This window comes from Panthera pardus, unplaced genomic scaffold (assembly GCF_024362965.1).
Source record: "Panthera pardus isolate Hobbes unplaced genomic scaffold, ASM2436296v1 HiC_scaffold_15, whole genome shotgun sequence".
Classification (NCBI taxonomy): Eukaryota; Metazoa; Chordata; class Mammalia; order Carnivora; family Felidae; genus Panthera; species Panthera pardus.
In genome coordinates, this window is record NW_026526710.1 from 16311010 (window position 1) to 16334777 (window position 23768).

Here is a 23768-nt window from a genome sequence, read left to right on the forward strand (position 1 = left end):
GCCCCAACTCACCCCAGGAAGGGGCTCCCGGGTGTGGAAGTGGGTCTGGCCCCGAGGCTGTGGGGGCTCTTGCAGCTGCCGCCGCCGCCGCCGCCTTCCCGCCGCCGCGCTCTCAGTCCATCTCGGTGCAGTGCCGGCTGCCACCGCCGCGCCAAGCCCGGGAGAAGGACGGCGGTCCCCGGATTGGGTGTGTGCTACCCGGCGGCCCCGGGCCCGCCTCCCCGCCGCGGCCGCCCCTTCAGCACCGCGGATAGCGGCCAGCCCAAGCGCTCTGAGTGCAGCCCAGCCAAGAGGTGCCCTGCGCCCGGCTCCGTACGCCCGCCAGTCAGCCTGAGCGCGGCAGGGGCGCGGCGAGCCGCGTCTTCATTCCTCCAGCCTCCTTCCCACCCGCCTGAGGTGGCCGCCTCTCCCTCAGGGCCCCGCTCCAAGAGCGAAGGCGCCGCGAGGCCACCAGACAGTCCGCGGAGGACGGGACGCGCCTCCTCCAGCCCGGTCTGGGGCAGGGACTAGCGCTCTCCTCCCGCTCAGCGGGCTAGACAAAGGCGAGCTCTCGGTGTCTGGATGCCAACGGGCGGCGGAAAGCTCAGCTCAGCCTCTTAAAATGCGGGAGCATGGCCCGGAACCCGACCCGACCCTAACGGCGCTATCGCGGCTCAATCGAGGCCAAAGAAGGCTGGCCCTTCGCCTGAGTCCAGTGGGGGAGGGGCCCTTGGCTCAAGCCCTCATTTCTCCACTGTCATATGCCCCGAGGTTGTAAGGAGTTAACCAGTTAGAGTGTCTTGGGAACTAAGGGAGGGTGAGCCGTTGGGGTTCCATCCCCATCTGGAATCCAATTCCCTCCTCCACATCCTTGGTGCCAGAGCGTCAATCAACCAACAGATGGGACTGCTGGAGCCTGGTGACATCACGCAGAACGCTTCCACGTTTTTCATTTCTGTTCAAATCCCTCCTACTCCTCCTTGCCCCCTGCCAGGAAAGTTCCCAACTGAGAGCAGGGGCCCTAGTTCTGAGAGCCTCTGCCACAGATCAGAAACATGACCTGGGCCACCCTTACCTCTGCCCTCAGTGAGCCTCAGCTTCTCCTCTTGGCTTGTGGGGGTGGAGCAACCTTTGGTTCCAAGTCTGAGATAACTCATCTTGTCTATCTGGCCAGGAAGAAAGAATCCACAGCGTGGACAGCCACCCCCAGCCCTGTCCACTTCATGGCCCCTCTCAGGCCTTTATAGAGTACAAGGTGAGGGGGCCCTTCTTTCCAATCAGTGAAACTGGCAACTCTTATCTAATTCTTTCTAAAGCAACCGCAACTTTTATGCCTCATTAATTCAAATCCAAAGACATATTCATTTTTGCCATTTGGTTGAGTCCCCAGTTTAAAGGGGAAAACCAATGAAATGAGTTCAAGTCGAGGTTAATAAATGCTATCCAAGTAGGCATGAGGCACTCTGCTCAAACATTCACAGATCAAGGCTGCTACACAAAGAGCCCAGAGCTGAAACCTTCAGGAAGAGCACAGCAGGAACAGGACTGAACATTTGCCATCCAGGAAATGTGGCAAGGGGCTGGGGAGAGTCAGGTGGGGGAAAGAGGGGCAGGGACTCCTTTAGTTTCCACATCAAGGAAGAATCACAATCCACATGTGGTGCCTTAGAAAAGAAACAAAACCACTACCTGTACCTTTTAACATCTTTTTTTTCCTCCTTTGAAAATTACTTCCAAGAGGGTTTTTTTTGTTTTTGTTTTTTTTTGTTTTTGTTTTTGTTGTTGTTTTTTTTTTTTTTTTTTTTTTTTTGTAGCATACCATCAAAATCCAAAGACAAGAAACAAGTCAGGTTCCAGGGCACAGGTTATGTGGGCTTTCTGCTGCACTGGTCACAGGCATCAGATGGGGGAATGGGGTGCCCATCTACCTCCCAAACATCGAACATTTGCCCAGTGGACATGTTGACTAATAGGAGGAAAATCTCAAGTCTTTCTTTGTTCATTTCCTCATTTGGAATTTAATTTCTTGAGGATTTTGTGACAAAGGATTCCTTCAATTTAACTCTTTTAATTGTTTAACTTATGGCACATTCAGCAATCACCAGCATGTCTGCATCCTTACGTTCCAGGAGATCAGAGAGGGACCCAGTGAAGCCCATTTCCACGGACACACATACCACTAGCACAAAACCTACAATTTCTACTGACACAAGAGGCTCACAGATACACTGAAGACCATGAAACGTTCACGATTTGGAGCAACAGAAACAATCTAAGCCACACAACAAGATTTTAAATTTCAGTTCAGTTATTCAGTTATTCTCTAGGTTCTGGAAAAGCCAAAAAACTGGAATACATTCCAATGATTCTTAACCACAAAGGCAGGAAGACACATCTGCCCAAGGCCCCATTCCTCCCTCTGCCTCAGGGCTCAAACCCTGCTCTTTGACCTCACTACAAAATCTCTTCTTTGTGGGCAGACTATGCCTGCCACTCCTGCTGACAACTACCAGTGTGGCTGGTAAATCCCAACCAAATCCATTCTTCCCAGCCCAGCTATACTTTGCTCCCTCTGCTATGCCCTGAAAACATGAGCATGTCCTTGGATTGTCCCCTCCTCCTCCCTTACAACCAGCCTGTCTCAGGTTTCACCAGTGCTTTCTCAGCCCACTCTTTCCTTCTCACCCAACTAGGGACCTGGACCTAGCCTTCTTCCTCTCCCTTGTCCACCATAGCCACCTCTTCCCTGTCCCCTCTCTTAACCTCCTCTCTGGCCATATGACTCTTCTTAAGATACCTAGGACAGGTACCTGTCTCTACCTCTGTTACAAGCCTAAAATGCTACCATCCCACTACTAACCATGCAAGGTTCAACTTCCAAGCCTAACCCTCTGGATCCTAGGCAGACATACATTTTGTATTCCATTTCCCAGGCCGCCCTAGTGACAGTTCTGCTCCCTGGCCATGATGTCTCAGGTCTTTGCCTCATGACCCTGACCATCCCTTGCCAACTCTGAGAATCTGCTCCACTATCCCTTACCTGACATCCAAGTTCCTATCCACCCACTGGAGCTCCAAAGCTCTCCAGAAGTGCTCCCAAGTGCTGCTGTGGCCAATGCTGGGACTGGTGCTGGCAGTGCTTAGCATCCTGAGGCATGGCTTCTCATCTTGGCCTCCAGTTACACTTCCTTGAGTTTTTAGAGTACTCTCTGCCAGTACCATGCAGTACCAGACACTTAATCATTCCAACCATCTATATGACTACCTACCTGTCCCATGCCCAGGCATCTTACCTCTCCGGAAAGTCAATAAGAGTTCTTGCCTTCTGTTTTTATGGCGGCCTGTCGCTTCCTAGCAAAGTGTTCATAGCACTATTGAGAGGTCCTCAATAGTTCTTGAATGAGCAAACTCAGCATGGGTAATACCAAGAAAAGGATAATTTTAAATCTAGTTTTGAATTTTATCTAATTCATATTTTCTTTGTCTTTCCTCACTCCCAGGCCACATCCTGCCAAGCTGAGCTTGGGATGGCAGGCAGGGGAGAAAGAGGCTCTAGGTTGCCAGAGAATCACAGAACAAGTTCCTTGCCAGTGGGTGATAAAGACAAGACTGATAAGGCATTCTGTGGTATGTTATTGCATAGCTGTATTTGGGACTCTTCAAGTAACTCTGTAAACCAAACGACAGGGCAAATTGGAGCTCACTGACAGGCTGGGGAACAGATATTCTCACCATAGCAATACCTGAAAAACATAGCTGTTGCCAGTGACTGCTCCATAGGAGTGGTGAGGGGCTGGACAAACAACAATTCATTTTCTGAAGAGTGGAAACTGTATTCACTGCTTCTATCAAAGTAGTAACTGACAGTACTCTAGGAACAAAGCAAACTGGCAACCAGCTATAAAAAAGCATCAGATGTGAAATCAGGCCAGGGACAGACTCCTAGCTCTGCCATACACTAGCTAGGAAACCCAGGGCAAGTCAGTTTTGCACGTTGGGCTTCAGTTTCCTTGTCTGTAGTAAGAAGGCATTGGATTAACTAATTCTGGCAGTCTCTTTTACCTCTAAAAATTCAATAGGTCTTCAGAAATAAACCCTTATATGTATAGTCAAAGGTTTTTTTTGCTTTGTTTTGTTTTTTTTAGTCAGAGCCTTTTTGTCAAGGGTGCCAAGACCATGCAGTGGAGAAAGGACAGTCTTTTCAACAAATAGTGCTGGGAAAACTGCATGTCCACATGCAAAAGAATGAAATTGAACTGCACCTAACACTATGTACAAAAATTAACTCAAATGAATCAAAGACCTAAATGTAAGATCTAACAGTAAGACTCTTAGAAGAAAATATAGGACAAAAACTTCAAAACATTAGATTTGGCAATGACTTCTTAGATATGACACCAAAGGCACAGGAAGCAGAAGAAAAAATAAACAAATTTAAAAACTTCTGTGCATCTAAGGATACTATCAACCGAGTAAAAAGCCAATCCACAGAATGGGAGAAAATATTTGCAAATTCTATCTGATATAGGGTTAATAACCAGAATATATAAAGAACTCCTAAAACTGAGCAACAAAAACCCCACCTGATTCAAAAATGGGCAAAGGACTTGAATAGACGTTTCTCCAAAGAAGATATACAAATGGGCAATAAACACATGAAAAGATGCTCAACATCACCAGTCATTAGAGGAATGCAAATCTAAAACCACAATGAGATATCACCTCACATCTATTAGAATGGCTAATATTAAAAAAAGACAAAACAGGGGTGCCTGGGTGGCTCAGCCGGTTAAGCGTCTGACTTCTGCTCAGGTCACAATGTCATGGTTTGTAGGTTCGAGCCCTGCATCCAGCTCTGCACTGACAGCTCAGAGCCTGGAGCCTGCTTCGGATTCTGTGTCTCCCTCTCTCTCTGTCCCTTCCCTGCTTGTGTTCTCTCTCTCTCAAAAAAAAAAAAAAAAAAAAAAAAAACATTGAAAAAACAAAACAACAAGTATTGGTGAGGATGTGGAGAAATTGGGAACCACGTGCACTGTTAGTGGGAATATAAAATGGTGCAGATTATGGAAAACAGCATCATGGGTTCCTCAAAAAATTAAAAATAGAATTATCATATGGTCAAGGAATCCTACATCTGAGTACATACCCAAAAGAACTGAAAGCAGGGTTTTAAAAAGCTATTTCTACACCCATGTTCATTCATAGCAGCATTATTTATAATAGCCAAAAGATGGAAGCAACCCAAGTCTCCACTGATAGATGAAAGAAATAAAATGTGATATATACATATAGCATAATATTATTCAGCCTTGAAAAGGAAGGAAATTCTGACACATGCTACAACATGAATGAAACTTGAAGATGTTATGCTAAGTGAAATAAGCCAGTAACAAAAAGAAAAATACTTTACGATTCCACTTATATGACATATCCAGAGTAGTGAAATTCATAGATACAGAAAGTAGAATGTTGTCACGGGGGGGCGGGGGGAGGGGGCTGAGATGGGGGGGGCAGATTTATTGTTTCTTGGGTATAGCATTTCAGTTTTGCAAGATAAGAGTTCTGAAACAAATGGCAGTGATGGTTGAACAATATGACTATTTAATACCAATGAACTGCACACTTAAAAATGGTTAAAACTGAGGCACCTGGGTGGCTCAGTTGGTTAAGCATTTGACTCTGATTTCGGCTGAGGTTATGATCTCACAGTCGTGAGATGAAGCCCCGTGTTGGCCTCTGTGGTGAGCATGGAAACTGCTTAAGATTCTCCTCTCTCTCTCCCTCTGCCCCTCCCCTCCTTGCACTCTCTCTCAGAAAAAAAAAAAAAAAAAGGTTAAAATTTCAGGGGTGCATGGGTGGTCCAGTCAGCGGAGCATCCAACTCTTGATCTCAGAGTCATGTGTTCAAGCCCCATGTTGGGTGTGAAGCTTACTTTAAAAAATGTTTGGGGCGCCTGAGTGGCCCAGTTGGTTGAGCGTCTGACTTCAGCTCAGGTCACGATCTCACGGTTTGTGGGTTCGAGCCCCACATCAGGCTCTGTGCTGACAGCTCAGAGCCTGGAGTCTGCTTTGGATTCTGTGTCTCCCTCTCTCTATGCCCCTTCCCACTTGTGCTCTGCCTGTGTCTCTCTCTCTCTCAAAAATAAACATTAAAAAAAATTAAAAATAAATAAAAAATAAAAAAATAAAAAATGTTAAAATTTCAAATATGTGACATATTATAATAATATTATTAATATTAAAAAAATCTTATCTGAAGTATATATATTTATAGTGTGGAAGACAATTTTTTAAAACATTGAGTATTTAATTAAGCTTAATATTAGTTATTTCCCCTGTAAATACATTTTTAATGTTTAAAACAAATAAATTCAACCCTGAATACCATCCTTGTAGTTTTGACTGACCAAGGGGCTCTCAGTTAGGTGGATCCAAGCCCAAGAAATCAGATTTCCCTCAGCAGTTGCCAAGCAGCCACATCTACATATACTGGGGGCTCTGTGTCTTCATAGAGTCTGGTAAACTCTCAAAGACTTAATGTTCTCCCTGCATGAAGCCCACGGACAGTTAGGGAAACCTAAGAAAATATTACCAAAGAGAAATGTAAACCTTCAAATATGCAGATGGCTGAAATGTCAAGAGCCAGTAAGAAGAGCCACTTGGCATATCTAGTGTGTCCTAAGCAGCTTGATTGGCAAGAAGGTAACTTCAGAAAAACTATGATTAATAATTTTTAAAAAAATACAAAATGGATACATAGATGTAGCATTTCAACAGAACTGGAAATCTATAAAAGTAATCAGATAGACATTCCAGAATTTAAAAATACAATATCTGAAATTAAGAATTCATTGCATTGGCTTCACAACAGAATGGGTAAAGTAGAAAGCAGGATTAATGAACTCAAAGTCTGGTTAATTATAAATATCCAGAGAGAAAAAAAGATGGAAAAGACAGAACAGAACATAAAGGTCACATGGGCAATCATCAAAAGGTCTAACATACGTGTAATCTGAGTCCCACAGAGAGACAGATAGAGAATAAGTCAGAAGCAGTCATGGAGTGGTGCCTCCTTGGTGGCTCAGTGGGTTAAGCAACCAAGTTGATCTCAGCTCAGGTCTTGATCTCAGGGTTATGAGTTCAAGCCCCATGTTGGGGTCCATGCTGTGAGTGGAGCCTACTAAAGAAAAGAAAAGAAAAGAAAAGAAAAGAAAAGAAAAGAAAAGAAAAGAAAAGAAAAGAAAAGAAAAGAAAAGAAAAGAAAAAGCAGCCAAAAGAAAAGAAAAAGCAGTCATGGAAGAAATAATAACCATGAATTTTCCCAAATCTGGTTAGTCCACAGATTCAAGATGCTCAGTGAGCCCTAAGAAGGAGAACTATAAGTCAAACCCTATTTAGGCACATTACTAGCCAGTCCTAAAAATCAACAGAGGGAAAAAAAAAAAAACTTAAAAGCAGCTGGAGAAAAAAGAGATACATTATTTCAAAGGAGCAATAAGACTGTTGTCTTTTCAATATAAAATAGAGAAGAAAGAAGACAATGGGATCTTTAAAGCTTAAAAAAGGAGGGAAAGAAGGAAGGGAGGGAGGAAAGGTAGGAGGATGGACTGCTAATCTAGAATTCTATACCCAGGGAAAAGATCCTTCAAAAATTAAGGTGAAAAAGAGATATTTTAAGGCAAAATAAAAAACAAGAAGCAAAGAGTTGCACTGCTAGTAGACATGCATCACAAGAAATATTAAAGTTCTTTGCACAGAAGGAAAATGGTCCCAGACATAAGAAAAGTAATGCAGAAAGGGATAAAGAACATCAGAACTGGGGGGCACCTCGGTTGCTCAGTCAGTTGAGCATCTGATTTTGGGTCAGGTCATGGTCTCATGGTTCGTGAGTTAAGGCCCCACGTCAGGCTCTGAGTTGACAGCTTGGAGCCTGGAGCCGGCTTCAGAGTCTGTGTCTCCCTCTCTCTCTGCTCCTCCCCTGCTTACACCCACACACACTGTCTCTCAAAAATAAACAAACATTTAAAAAAATAAAAATAAAATAAAAGAACATCAGAATTGTTTTTTTTAATTTTTTAAAGAAATATTTGTTTATTTTGAGAGAGAGACACAGAGCATGAGTGAGGGAGGGGCAGAGAAAGAGGGAGACACAGAATCTGAAGCAGGCTCCAGGCTCTGAGCTGTCAGCACAGATCCTGATGTGGACCTTGAACTCACAAACCATGAGATCACAACCTGAGCTGAAGTTGGACACTTAACCAACTGAGCCACACAGGTGCCCCCAGAATTGACTTTTTAAATGTAGCTAAATATAAGTAAATATTGCTTAAAATAACAACAATTATAGTGATCTGTGGAATTTATAACATACAAGTGAATGCATATAAAAACAAAAAGAAGAACAAGAAGAGATAAATGGAATTTAACTTGTGAAGTTCTTAAATTGGGAAGTGGTAAAATTACTAATTTAAAGTAGACTCTGATATATCAAAGATTCACATTATAGCCTCTTTTATTAAAAGAATAAGAGAAAGGGGGCATTAGGCATCCAACTCTTGATTTGGGTTCAGGTCATGATATCATGGTCATGAGATTGAGCCCAGCATTGAGCTCCAAGTTGGGCATGGAGCCTGCTTAAGATTCTCTCTCCCTCGGGGTACCTGGGTGGCTCAGTCGGTTGAGCGTCTGACTTTGGCTCAGGTCATGATCTCACAGTTCATGGGTTTGAGCCCCATATTGGGCTCCGTGCTGACAGTGTGGAGCCTGCTTGGGATTCTCTCTCTCTCTCTCTCTCTCTCTGCCTCTCCCCCCTCAAAGTAAATAAACTTAAAAAAAAAAAAAAAGATTCTCTCTCCCTCTCCCTCTGCTCCTCTCCTGTTCACACTCTCATAAATAAATAAATAAATAAATAAATAAATAAATAAATAAATAAATAGAAGGTATAACTAAGAATGAATAGAGAAGAGAATAAAATCACCAAAAAATGCTTGATTAATAATAAACAATGAAAGAGAAGGAACATTAATGTTGTAGCATATATCGGAATTTCCTTTCTTTTCATGGCTGAATAAAATTCCATTGTATGGATAGATCACATTTTGTGTACCCAATTATTGTCAACGGACACTTGGGCTACTTCCACCTTTCAGCTATTGTGAATAATGCTTCTAAGAATATGAATATTTGTACAACCCAAATCACATTTTAAATCAACCTTTTAGCTGAAACACAACCTTAATCACTTGTACTTTCAGTGTTCAGACAATGTAGTAGACAGTATGAAGCAGAGAACCTGAAGTCAGATAGACCTGGATTCAAAGTCAGTCTCCGCCACTTGCTGAGTGACTGTAACAAGTTTCTTGGAGAGTTACACATAATGTATGTGAAAATGCCAGGCACACAGCAGGCACACATGGTAGCAATTATTCATGTTATGCTCATGAGGTCAGAGCACCCTTCTGATGTCAGGTGGGCTGGGGAATGTCCCAGACTCTGGGTCCTCAAAGTACTGATAGAGAAGATGCCTGAGGCTTATGATTTTCATATTGTTTGTTTTTTCCCCAACAGGCAAAAAGACAAAACAAAACTTCTAACAGCTGCCAATCAACTTTTATCCTATAAAACATGTTGTCAACCAATGAGAATTTGCCAAAGTGTACTTTACATTGTGCTTAAAAATATTGTTTCTCTTCATCTGACTTTAACTGCCATGTGCCGGTGGCAAACCCAGATTATGAATGATTCATGCACAGACACAATGACTAATTAAACCCAATAGAGACTATTCATTAAAAAATAGAAATGCAAACTTTTACCCAAGGGTTTGCAAGTAAATGTCTGCAGGAAGCATTTGAGGAAGGTTTATAACCTCAGCTTCTTCAGTAAACAACACTGCAGATGGTGGATGAAAAGAATACTTGCATGCATAAACAATTTCTTATCATGCAAACCATGGTGACCGAAGTTTTTGTATACAGTTCCTAAATACTCAGGAGCTGTTTTGTTAAATGCTTATGTATACAGTTCCTAAATACTTAGGAGCTGTTTTGTTAAATGCTTATGGATGTTTTAATCATGAGCCTTTTGACTTTATTTCTATATTTTGGTGATGTCTATCTATGTACCCATTGATTAGGGGATAGGGTAGGCGGCTAGCTGGTATCTTAATAAAACTATTTACTGCAAAGGCTCATGAAATCCCCACTGGCCTGGACCCAGCCCTGGGACATCACTGTGACCCTCTCAGTCTTGCTGCTCTCTGCTAGCTAAGGCATCTGCCAGGCCACACTTTGTTTTTCTCTATCCACAAAGTGAAATTATGATTGACAACATATTTCACAAGACTGTGGCACAGATATGGTAAAGAGATAGGACTGTTAATATCTGGGAACCTGGAAAAGGGCAGTGTTTGAAACGGGGATCATGTTGCTCTTGACTGTCAAAGACCTTCCAAGCAATGGAACTTAAAAACCAATGAAACAGATCCTATTCCCCCTGGTTTCAGGGCAGCCATATGATACAATGAGGCAAATACAGAGATAATAGAAGAAACATCCCTTAACTGATTTTTAAATTGTTGATCCAAGAGCTTATCAGTCTTGAAATGACCCTTAACCACATTTGCCAGTGGATCCTTAGCAAGTTACCACATCTCAAACAATTTAACATATAAAGTATTCCCCCACCTTTCTTTCTCTCTTCTCTTTCTCCCTTCCGCTCCCCCTCCCTCCCTCTGTCTCTCAAATACAGTTTGCTACATCCCTTAGGGGTTGTTGTTTGCATGTCTTAAGAGTCTTGCTGAAAGATTTCCTGAGAGCCATAGGCATACCGGTTATGAGAGCGATCAGCAGTAGAAACTGTGCTCTGTTTGTGTGCTCTATAAGACGTGTACACAACCTTTCTCTCTTCTCTCTTCTTTCTCTCTCAACCAGCCCTCAAAGTGATATCTACTTGATAGCTCAAGACTAATGTGGAGCTTCTGGCTTTGTCCTCTTTCCTATCTCCCTCCAAATCCATGATGGATTGTGTGTGTGTGTGTGTGTGTGTGTGTGTGTGTGTGTGTGTGTAAATTAGATATGCAGCCAAAACTCCTACAAATGGGTGATGCAGTTTCAAGTTGTCAAATCTTTTCTATCCCTTCTCTCCCTTTCTCCCTAAAAAAGGGGTCAAACAGAAGTGCCACATATTTTCATGGGGCAAGGTCTTTCTGGAACCTGGGAGTATGTGGAGGCAGAGGGTGACACTTGAAAGGATAGAGACAATAAGCTCTGCGAGTCATCCAGCCAACCACTGCTTCCAGCCCAAGGATCACATGCAGTCAGTCACGGCAACAAACTACTAGTCCACCAAGCCCAGGGGCCTGTGCCCTCCTTCTGAAGCCCAGTCACCTTGTAGCATGGAGACAGAGTCACCCCCCACCCCCACTACCCTCCTTCTGATGACAGCCATTGTCACATAGAGAGAGATGCACAAGAAACAACATGTGTTCTGAGATTCACATCCCTCCTACCCCCAAATAACATGGCACAAAATGAAATTAAGCTGTGTTCTAAATGGAAGCAGAGTTTCCACCAGAAGAGGAGGCAAAGCTGCTACAGAGAAAGACTCTCAAGGGCAGACTCTGTTCTTAGAGAAAAGTTCATCCTGCCTTGTGCTTTTGGGGTTAAAACTGAATGAAGTCTGTCTACCTTCTGGTCATTAGTGCTGCCTTCCAAAAGGCTGCATTCAAACCATCTCCAATCAAACCACTTCTTTCTCTTTAGGGTGACTTGGACTTGAGAGCCTCCAGTGGACTTTGGAGCCTTAGTCAATGCTTCTCCTATGTGGTGAACCCCAAGAGGGCACTGGGTTGTCCTGGGGCTCTTTTGATTTTTTTTTCTGATTTTGGTGTGCTCTGTAAGTTGATTTTTCTCTCTGAGAGTATCTGAACCGAGTTGGTGAGTTAATGGAAGGGAGACCTTGTTCCTCGTGTTAGCTACTAGATCCTGGAATTGGTTGGAAGATGTGCACTCTGGAAAGATGAGCCAGATAATTTATAAGAGGAAACAGATTTCACTGGCCTGAAATCCTGGTGTTTGAATGCACAGAGGATGCAGTCTCCACCTGCTGGCCAGTCTCAGGCCCTCCCTCTCTGGTCAGGACTGGATTTCTTCCAGAGCCCCTCCCCACAACCTCCAGCATGCATCTCAGAGATGGAAGAATAAACCTTCCAAGATCCTCCATCTAAGCTTAAAAATAGCACAGTTCTTTCCAAGAGGGTGCAACAACCAAAAGCTGAAGCTTCACCAGTCAATACCAGGAGCAGACATTTCACGTTCATTTTTCCTTTATGGCACAGTCTCTGAGATGGCCAACAGATAGTGCAGGCATACAGAGCAACGGCCTCATGACAAGTCATTTTGGCCCTTTCATGGTATTGCATGTAGATTTTCCCAAAGCTATTAAAAATTAATTATCACTCCCAAAGAAACCCTGAATCAAAAGTCAATATTTACAACTTACTAATTAACACGGTCTTTGGCATGAGAGACTTATTACGCTGGAGCCATGGTGCTAATCTAATTTTACATGAAAGGAGACGTGTAAATGCAGGAGCTCTGCAAGTCTGAGCCACAGCAAAATCATTTTATGCTCCTCTTTGAATCTGTCAGATTAAATCATACCAGAGGCCTTGGCTGGTTTGCCAGTCACCCCAGAGCACATTCAGCCTTCTGACTGAGGGCCCCAAGTGAAAGGGGAATAATGTGGCTAGAAGGTCAGGGCCTGGCTCTGAGCACACCATCCACCACCAGCTCTCCATGCTGCAGGGGGCTGGGTTTTCTCCACTGAAGGCTTCTCCTTGAAGGAAGATCTACCAAGGGAACTGGGTGGGATTCTGCATCCAGTGCCTCAGCAGCAATCTCACAGGGATCGACATGGCACTAGGGAAATAGTAGATAAGAGGGGATGGTATCACTCCCTTCCCCTCCCCTTTCCCACTCAGCAGGACATTTCACAGCTGATCAAACTGTCCCCCCTACCAGCATCATTGCTGTCACTTGTATTGGTGCCATACAGGCCAGGCACAGTGTTGATACTTTACACATCCTTACAACAGCCTGATTCTTCAAATAATGGAACTGGGGCTCGGGAAGATGGGGGGTTGGGTTAGATCATTTGTCCCAGGTCATGTGGCTGGAAAGTGACACAGCTGAGATCCCAATGTGGTTGGGTTCTGGTACTGAAGACACCATAAGGAACAAACAGGACACAGAGCTTGGCTCTGCCCCATGAAGCTCTCAACTCCCAGTGCTTCTCTCCTCCCCCACTGCCAGTGCACCCTGTCCCCAGTCCTGCCTCGCTCTGACACACTGTTCACCCCACAGCCAGAGGAGCAAAGCTGAGAGAGCCAGGTTCCAGAATAGCACGTTTCTTACAGACTCAGCCCTTCTTGGGATCCAGCGGGGAGTCTGGCTGGGAAGGCCTTTCATGATCCATGATCTGGCCCCTCCAGCCTCATGTTGGGACATCCCCACCCCATCCCAGCCTTCCCTGCTTGGGCCACTCTCAAACTATCTATAGCTCTCAGACAGTCATGTTCCTCTTCACCTCCAGACTCACTTTCACTTGTATTCCCCATACTTTACCAGGTCAATTCCTCCTTGACCTTTAGGCCTCAGCTTACACATCACTTCCTTAGGCAGCCTTCTCTGACCCTCCAAACTGGGCTAGGTGCCCTCTCCAGGTTTTAGCCTTATATGCCATCCACTGTGATTTTCTGTTGTCTGTTTCCTCATGGCAGGCAGCAAGGTCCCTGGCAGCAATGACTGGTTTTGTTTTCCATTAAATCCTCATCTCCTAGCACTGTCTAGCACAGAGAGGTGCACAGTAAATATTTATCATGTACCGACTTAAAATATACTAACTTCTATAAAATTTAGCAAGGAAGCAAGTTTTCTAACTCAGAAATATTAAGCACTGCTTTAGATATAAGAGTAAAATTATTCAAAGAACAAAACATGGCCTACACATTACATGGGTAGAAAGGAAAAATTATCTACGATTAAGATGCAACCCCAAACAAAATCCCAAGGGGATACTTTAAATAAAACATATACTGATTCTAAAATTGATACAGAAAGGGGAAATCCCAATACATTTTTGAAATTAAAGTACAGTGTGGGAGGATTTATCTGACCAGCTGTCAAGCTACAGGGACTTTACTGTGGGATATAGGCAGAAGGAATGATAAAGAGATCAATGAAGAGTAGTATTCAAATGCAGAATAAATTCTCCTGGGAAAAAGGAGATACACTTTTGGAACACATAAAATTAGATGCCTACCTCATATCTTGCATAAAAACAAATTCCAGAGGCTATAACTTAAAACATACTCATTAATGGTCTCTCTTTTCCCAAGTGATTTGAATGTCACCTATATCACTAAGTGAATTCCCATAAATACATAAATCTATTTCTGGAGATGACATTCTGGTTTTAAGAATGAAAAACAAGGATTACCACCTACAGCATTTTATTTTTTTTTAAGTTTTTTTTTTTTTTTTTTTTTTTTTTTTTGAGAGAGAGAGAGAGAGAGGGAGAGAGGGAGACAGAGAATGAGTCGGGGAGGGGCAGAAAGAAAGGGAGAGAGAGAATCCCAAGCAGGTTCCGTGCTCTCAGCACAGAGCCTGACATGGGGCTTGAACTCACAAACTGTAAGATCATGACCTGAGTCAAAATCAAGAGTTGATGCTTAACCAGCTGAGCCACCCAGGTGCCCTCACCTATAGCATTTTAGTAAGTAACCACAGACACGGCTCTGTGAGACTACTCACTCAGGAGAGGACTGTGGATGCTTAATGCCCACCTCTGAAAATGCTGTCCCCTGCTTCTGAAGCCTCTTCATGGGAGGAAATAGTCATTCTGCAGATACACGCTGAAGACAACTTTCAATTAACGCGGTCCTAAGTAATTACAGTGAACATTTCTGAGACCCACGCTCTCCCCTCCATCACCTGCCTGGCTGACCCAAGTAGGTGTGGCTCTGGGAAGCTTCCAGGGTTCATGGGCAATGTTGGTAAGGTACACCAAGTAGAGAGAAAAGGCACATTTTTCATCAAGGTGCCACAGTTTTTCTATTTCCAAAAGACTCTCCATGAATTGCATTCTTATGCAAACATTTACAAAGGCAAAGATTTTATATGATCAGTCAGATTTGGGGAACAACACTGTTAGGAGTATTATGGGGTTGTTTATTTACCTTTAGACAGACATATGCTCTCTGAACAGGCCTCCTGTTCTGAGATGTGATATTTCATGTCCCAGGGGAATGAAAACAGACAGAACCTGTGTCTGCAGTAAGCTGCCTTCACTAATTCCCCCAGGGCACCAACGAAGAGGGCAGTATGTGCACAGGTCTCCTACTTCTTGAAGCATAAAAAACAAAAACAAAAAACAAATTAAAAAATATATATAAGACACTATAATTCCTGACAAAACATATAATCATTTTTTTAAAGGCAAAATGATTGCTCATCAAGAAAGCCTGTGCTCAACATTTCTTTAGGTTGTCCTGGGATGGTAGACTCAGTGTCCTCCAGCCTGGCCCCTCCCACACTTCTGGCAGGCATTTAAATAGTACATCTACTTTGGAAGACAGTTTGGCAGTTGCTTAGTTAAACATGTATCTACTACCCTATAGCCTAGCCATTGCAATCTAGGTGTTTACCCAAGAGAAAAGAAAGCATATGTCCATACAAAGATTTGGACATGAACGTTCATGGCAGCTCTATCTGTGACAGTTAAAACCTAGAAAAAAACCAAATGTCTACATCAACAGGCAATGGCAGACATTCTGTCCAACAATGGAATACTGCTTGGCAATGAAAAGGGAAAAACTAGTGATATATGCCACAACACGAATGGATTTCAAAATAGTTATGCTGGGGTGAAAGAAGACAAATAGAGCATATACTGTACAATTCTATTTGTATACAATTCTAGAAAATGCAAACTAACCTGTTGTGGCAGAAAGCATAAGTGGTTATCTGGGGAGGTAGGAAGGGCTGAAGAAGAATTACAGAAGGGCATGGGAAGACATTGGAGGTGACGAATATGGCCATTATCTTGATTGTGGTGATGGTTTTGTGGGTGCATATGTATGTCAAAACTTATCAAATTAGGCACTTTAAATATAGGCAGTTTATTTCATGTCAATTATACCTCAGTAAGGATTTTTTAAGTTAGTTTAGAGAGAGAGAGAGAGAGAGAGAGCATGAGCATAAGCAAAGGAGAGGGGCAGATGGGTAACAGGGGGAGAGAGAGAATCTTAAGAGAATCTTATGCTCAGCATAGATCCTGATGCAGGGCTTGATCCCACAATCCTGGGATCATGACCTGAGCCAAAATCAAGAGTTGGGCACGACTAACTGAGCTACTCAAGCCCTCCAGTAAAGATTGCTTTAAAGACATATATTGAAGACCAAAATAAGTGGCTGTCCATCAAAGACCCCTGTGCTCCCCATGTCCTCCAGCTGGGACAGTGGCTGCAAGCCAGCAGGAACATAAGGCCTGGCACCTTCATGTTGTCGGACATCTCACGGCAGTTTCCCTGTCCACTGGGACTGCCAGCCCCAACTTCCCCTGCTGGGCAGGCACTCCTCCCTAGTCAGCCCATACAAAGCCAGTGCATAGTCCATCATCCACGCAGTGCCACCATTCACGTTCCCTGGGGGATCCTCCCCCAACTGGCTAGGACCTTTGTAGGAGGCAGAGGTGTTCTGACATAATTCAATTTGTGACCATAGATCACCTTCTCAAGATGCTTTTAGGCAGGACACCAGCACCATAGCTAATAAAAATCCAACTCACATGCTTTATTTCCCTCTCCCTGAGGTTCAGCGTAGTAAAACTGCTATTCCAAGAAAGCAAGAGAGTACCTGGACTTTTAGGAATCTGCATTAATTCTTTCAAGCCTGCAGAGCTCCATGGCCATCTACTGGGCAAATGTCCCTACCAAATAATAAACAAAATCATCCTTACTTGTTCCTGTCCTTCACTATGTTCTCATCCAGGGGATGCAACAAGGCCTAGCTTTGAAGCTGCAAAAGTCTGTGTTTGGATTTTGGTGCCACCATGCATTCACTGGATATTTCCTGAGCATCTCCTATGGCAGGCCCTGCACTCAGCACTCTTCTTGAAGTAGATAGTCTAGTTGCGCAGCCAGATGTCGATCAAAGTATCATTACTTCCTAACAGTGATTTCCAAAAAGGCACTGAGCTCCTCCTCTGTAAACAGGGAAAATGTTCCCTCCCTCTCAGTGGGATTACTTGACTCATGGAGATGGTGCCCCAGACATGCCCTGCACAGAACCCAGAACTGCCTATGGTCAGTCTTAGGACCTAGGTGCAGGGAAAGGACATCCCTTAATGGGTCTCCTTCCCTCCAAGCAGCCCAAGATCAGAAGGCTTCAACCCACTTCAGGGGCATTTTTCACAAAGAAACATGAAGAGTCAGTGTGTCTCTGGGGAATGCAGGCTCCAAAGGAGACGTGGAGAGGTAGATGATAGATTTCCTGGCCGAGAGATCCCCAGGCTCCACACTGGCCTCTCCACACCCACAACTCAAGTTGAGGCCTGAGCCAAGGGACAGATGACTCAGAGTGTGGCAGGAACCACAGAGTTAACCAAATGCAGGAATGGCTGCCTTTGGGGGGAGGATGATTTTTAATATTAAAGTAAAATTAATACATGGCATTTACTTTTGGGGTGCTTGGAATGAGTGCATGAAGCCTAAGGAATGGGAAGGTGATTTGACAGAAGTGAGATCCACAAATGCCAAAGAGATTCAGTGAAAATGGTGTAATGGTATCTTAATGGCCAGGGTGCCCTACAGCGGAATGTGGAAAGTGCCAGAGCTACAGCCCAGTGGCATCTTATAAGCATCGGTTTGTTACACAGAGTAGGGGCTGAGTAAAGCTCACTGATGACATTTGCAGCTGCTTTTCCACTCACCAGTGCCCAAATTTGTCCCCAGGAACTGCTGCAAGGATGATCACTTCACTGTGTTTGAGAAGAGATGGATCACTATGGCATACTTACTGCAAAAGCATTGGCATGGGCATGCAAGAAATGATACTGGGTGACTCGCGGTTTTCAGATAACTGCACCCTTCAGTTCACCCAGGGCTGTGAGCCCCTTAAGGGCTGAATGCTCAGCCTGAATAATCATTCAATTCAAGCACCTGTGTTTGGTTTTAAATAGACTACAAATAGATTAAAATTTTTGCTTCATGTTGAATGAAAATCTGACTGGCACACATGAAATACTCCTCTGAAAGGGAAACTGACAAACAAAGGAATATTGAAGAGCAAGGAGATAGCCTGAGGAGTGGGGATGAGCTGGATTTCTGTGTAGGGAGGAGCTGGGAGCAAACATGAGGGAGAGAGAACAAGCTAAGGTCAGTGCCACCAGGGATGGGCCAGGGCGGGTGGCAAGAACCAGGGAAAAGAATACCCAACCACCAAAGGGGCCACGGTCCTTCTGCCTCAAGTCTGTTCCTGCCGCTCAAGCACAAGACTGAACCCCTCCTTTGTTCCCTTGGCTCTATTTCAAATTCATTCTGGAAAGGAGCTGGGGATACTTAAAGGAAAAAAAAGGTGCTTCCTTTCTATCTGGAGCTTTCCCAGGGAAGGACAGGATATGTGTTGCTGTCAACCAGAGTCACTTCTGTCCAGCCACTGCAGCAACAAGTGCATCTAGGAGGTGCAGGGGGCCAAGGTGGTTAAGACAGAAAAGCATCAGTTTCCTGAGTAAGCTGAAGCCCAGCCGAAGTACAGAAGCAGGCCAGGTGGCAGTGCTTCCTGGGATCACCTTTTGGAAGCTTTGTCAAATGTCTGTGGAATGCCACTCGGTGCCGGGCAGTGGGCACAGGGAGTAAGTAGAAGGTGGTGCTGGCCCTCAAAGAACCCATAAGCCAGATGTCCAAGCTGTTAGGGTTATGCACAGTCCCCCAATAAAACAAGATTGACCAGTCGCCCCCAATTTATGAACAGTTATTTGTAAATTATACACATGTTGTACTATTTGACTTAACCCTTTATGCTCTAGTACCCTCCTGCAGGGCACTCATCCCCTTCTTGAAAACAACTGGGCTGGAGGGCAGTGGAATCAAGAACCACAGTACCGTTTGCACCCCCTCCCCAACACAACTTTTCCTAGGAAAGCATCACAGGAGAGGACAGCTGTATGCATGGACATTATATTCATAACAGGCCATAACTGGAAGCTGCTCGGTGTCCAGTCGAAGGACAGCAGGGTGAGAAAACTAGGGCTAGAAGCAAGCATAAAAAGTGATCAGCCAAGGCCGCAGAACAGCCTGGAATACTAATGCTGTGAAGCCGAGTGAAATGAGAATGTGTTGGTCACCACAACTTCAGCTGTGTGGGGGTAGGAGTGGAGGGTGGGATATGAGTGGGGTCTCAAAGGCATGGCCATGGCTGGAATCATGGCATTACTTTCATTTCTTCTTTCCATTGTCCTTTAATGCCACTACAATGTCTTTAATAGCACAGGAGGTCGTTTACATGAATGGCAGAGGTTGTTTTTTCTCACTAGTTCTCTCTTCCTCTCCTCTTCTGAAAGAGTATCGATTTCCTACCACCAGCTTCCTACTTCCTCCCTCACCTCCCCGAGCTTCCAGACTGATGAGCCAGCCCAGCTCCACTAATGGGGCCTCTGTCTTCCTGCACTTCGAGGCTGTGGCCATCACTCTCCCCGACAGCTCCATGCCCTCTTTCGGCTCAAGGTCCTGTGGGCTGTCATAGTGGACGCCACACCACAGCATTTTTCTCCTGCATTTGGTTATCAATCAATGGCCTTGAGCTGCTGTGGCATCTGAGAGACCCTTCGCCCAGTGTGACAGAGCATTTCTATACAAATAGGAAGTAGTGGGACTTTTACATGAGCTGTGGCAAAGGATTAACACACAGACATTTCCAGGGAGTACTTTCTCTTAACCAACACATCCATTTTCTGCTAAGGACAATGTAAACTGGAAGCTTTATGAGGGATAACTTGGCAATGGAATCAAAATGGAAAACACACACCTGATCAAGTAATTTCTTTTCTAAGAATTAACCCTTCAGAAATAATCACACTAATGCCAAAAAAAAAAAAAAAAGAAAAGAAAAGAAAAAGAAAGAACAGAAATGTTTGTGCCAGTACTTTTTTTTGATAATAAGGAAACATTGCAAACAGCCTAAATGGCTAAAAAGTATTTAATTAAATTATGCTATATCCATTCAGTGGAATTTATGCACCATTTAAAATTATGTTATAATTAGATACTTAAACAGGTGATATTAGAGAATTGTCATTTCAGGTGTATTAGTGGTCCTGAATTTACACTTTTACAAGAGTCCTTGTTTTTTAGAGATACACAGTAAGCTGTTTACAGATGGGGCTTTAAAAAAAATAATAGGTGGGAAAGAAGATTAAAGGAGATGGGGGAAATAGGGAGTGACTGTTTAATGGGTATGGGGTTTCTTTCAGGGGTAATGAAAATGTTTGGCACAAAAACAGACACTCAGATCAATGGAACAGAATAGAGAACCCAGAAATGGGCCCACAAATGTATGGCCAACTAATTTTTGACAAAGCAGTAGAGAATATCCAATGGAATAAAGACAGTCTCTTCAGCAAGTGGTGCTGGGAAAACTGGACAGCGACATGCAGAAGAATGAACCTGGACCACTTTCTTACACCATACACAAAAATAAACTCAAAATGGATGAAAGACCTCAATGTAAGACAGGAAGCCATCAAAATCCTTGAGGAGAAAGCAGGCAAAAACCTCTTTGATCTTGGTTGCAGTAATCTCTTACTCAACACGTCTCCAGAGGCAATGGAAACAAAAGCAAAAATGAACTATTGGGACCTCGTCAAAATAAAAAGCTTCTGCACAGCAAAGGAAACAATTGGCAAAACTAAAAGGCAACCGATGGAATGGGAGAAGATATTTGCAAATGACATATCGATAAAGGGTTAGTATCCCAAATCCATAAAGAACTTATCAAACACAACACCCAAAATACAAATAATCCAGTGAAGAAATGAGCAAAAGACATGAATAGACACTTCTCCAAAGAAGACATCCAGATGGCCAACCAACACATGAAAAAATGCTCACCATCACTCATCATCAGGGAAATACAAATCAAAACCACAATGAGATACCACCTCACACCTGTCAGAATGGCTAACATTAACAACTCAGGCAACTACAGATGTTAGTGAGGATGTGGGGAAAGAGGATCTCTTTTGCACTGCTGGTGGGAATGCAAACTGGTACAGCCACTCTGGAAAACAGGATGGAGGTTCTTCAAAAAATTAAAAATAGAACTAGCCTATGACCCAGCAATTGCACTACTAGGTATTTATCCAAGGGATACAATACAGGTATGCTGTTTATAAGGGGCACATGCACCCCAATGTTTATAGCAGCACTATCAACAATAGCCAAAGTATGGAAAGAGCCCAAATGTCCATCGATGGATGAATGGATAAAGAAGATGTGGAATATATATACAATGGAGTATTACTCGGCAATCAAAAAGAATGAAATCTTGCCATTTGCAACTATGTGGATGGAACTAGAAGGTATTATGCTAAACAAAATTAGTCAGTCAGAAAAGACAAATATATGACTTAACTCTATGAGGATTTTAAGACTCAGAACAGATGAGCACAAGGGAAGGGAAGCAAAAATAATATAAAAAAAAGGGAGGGGTAGGGGCGCCTGCGTGGCTCAGTCGGTTAAGCGTCCGACTTCAGCTCAGGTCACGATCTCACAGTCTGTGAGTTCGAGCCCCGCGTCAGGCTCTGTGCTGACAGTTCAGAGCCTGGAGCCTGTTTTGGATTCTGTGTCTCCCTCTCTCTGACCCTCCCCCGTTCATGCTCTGTCTCTCTCTGTCTCAAAAATAAATAAATGTTAAAAATTTAAAAAAAAAAGGGAAGGGGACAAAACATAAGAGATTCTTAAATATGGAGAACAGAGGGTTACTGGAGGGCTGTGGGGGGGAGGCTAAATGGGTAAGGGGCATTAAGGAATCTTCTCCTGAAATCATTGTTGCACTATACGCTAACTTGGATGTAAATTTAAAAAATAAAATAAAATACAATAAAATATTTAAAAAAAAGAAAAAGTGCTTTGGAACTAGATAGAGGTAATGGTTGCATGGCACTGTAAATGTGCTAAATATCATTAATGGTGAATTTTATGTTATGTGTATTTACCACAATAAAAAATAGTAATAGGGAGTACAGAACATGGGGTGAGATAAGATTGGCTGTAATTGATAATTGTTCAAAAGTGAGTGATAAGAACATTGGGCTATATGTGTGCATTTATATACATTTACGTAACTTTCTAGGAAGTTTATGCAATAAGTGATGCCGTAGATGTATATTTATTAGCATGGGATGTCCACAACATGCTGAGTTTAGGGACTCAATTACAAAACTGAATACTGGGAATTTCCCCCAATGATGTGAAATTATATATCTAGATCTAAATGCACATATATGCATAAATAAAATGTTTGTGGGGTGCCTGGGTGGCTCTGTCAGTTAAGCATCCGACTCTTGATTTCGACTCAGGTCATGATCTCACAGTTTGTGAGTTCAAGCCCCACACCAGGCTTCTTGCTGACAGCATGGAGCATGGTTGGATAGATCTCCCCTTCTCTCTGCCCTTCTCCCATGCGTGCGCTCTCTCTCTCTCTCTCTCTCTCAAATAAATAAATAAACCTAAAAAATAAATAAAATGTTTGTAATTCTGTTCAGTAAAGAACATTTCAATTTCACAGCGATCATTTCTGGGTTAGTAGATTTGAGATTTTTCTCCCTTTTATCTATTTTTTCAGTATGGTTTACTCTTTTCTTTTTCCACCGGTATTTTTTATAAAAAAATAAAGCTTTTTTTCTTAAAAGGCAGAAATGCACTTCTAGAATCCTGATGGAATGGTCCTGGATAATGGCACATTCCTAACAAAAGCCACCTGGAACCTGGCACTTACTCCACCAATGACAATGGCTGTCTATGATGACCATCACCCCATGGAGGGGCAGAGGAGGGCCCAACTTTATTGTTGAACACCTCTGCCAATGACAACCCCAACGGTGACCCCCAGGCACTCTTTCTTGACCATATTCCTCCAGATTCATAGCCACCCTGTGAAGTCAGCTGGGCCAGGACCAAGGCTGTCCCTATTTCAGAGATGATGATGCTGAAGCCAGTGCCCACATACCACAGCTGAGAAACTGAGGCCGGACCCAGCCACATATGGACTCTTCCTTCTCCCAGGAATGATTCCTCATTAGTGGTTAGGACCCTGCTGCTGGGGGCTGAGGCCAGCCGCCTACCCAGGAGGTAAAGACCACTATACATTGATCTTGCATAAAGAAGCAAAACCCTAACACATGTAGTATTGCTCACAGCCAAGTGTTTCCAGCCCCTACTGCATTTCTTGTGAACAGCACCCACTGGAGGGCTAAATACGGTGACCACTGTTGGTGACTTAGCAACTGCCCATTCCTAAGGACACTGATGCTCCCTTGCGGTCTCTCTAGATTAGCTGCCTGGAGTTACCGTGAAGTCCCTCCTGATCTCCCACATTCCCGGTAATGCCCTTCAGAAGGACATGCTCTTCAAACTCGGCTCTGTGAGGATCCCCCTGCAACTTATCCGAATGGCCTGAAGGCTCCACACCCAGAAAGTATGAATGAAAGGAACCACTGTGTCTGGTCAAAGCA

At 43.6% G+C, this 23768-nt stretch overlaps 1 protein-coding gene across 2 annotated transcripts in view; it reads right to left on the minus strand.

Moving 5' to 3' along the window:
• Positions 1–23768, minus strand: part of OSBP2 (oxysterol binding protein 2) — a 178169-nt gene that overhangs the window by 88444 nt on the left and 65957 nt on the right. Inside the window, exon 1 of one of the 2 annotated variants that reach the window (XM_053902170.1) lies at positions 13–350. The exons of the other annotated variant lie outside the window; for it this stretch is intronic. The gene's annotated coding sequence lies outside the window, so the exon portion shown is untranslated. Of the gene's footprint in view, positions 1–12; positions 351–23768 lie in introns of those variants that run through there. 2 annotated transcript variants of the gene reach the window in all.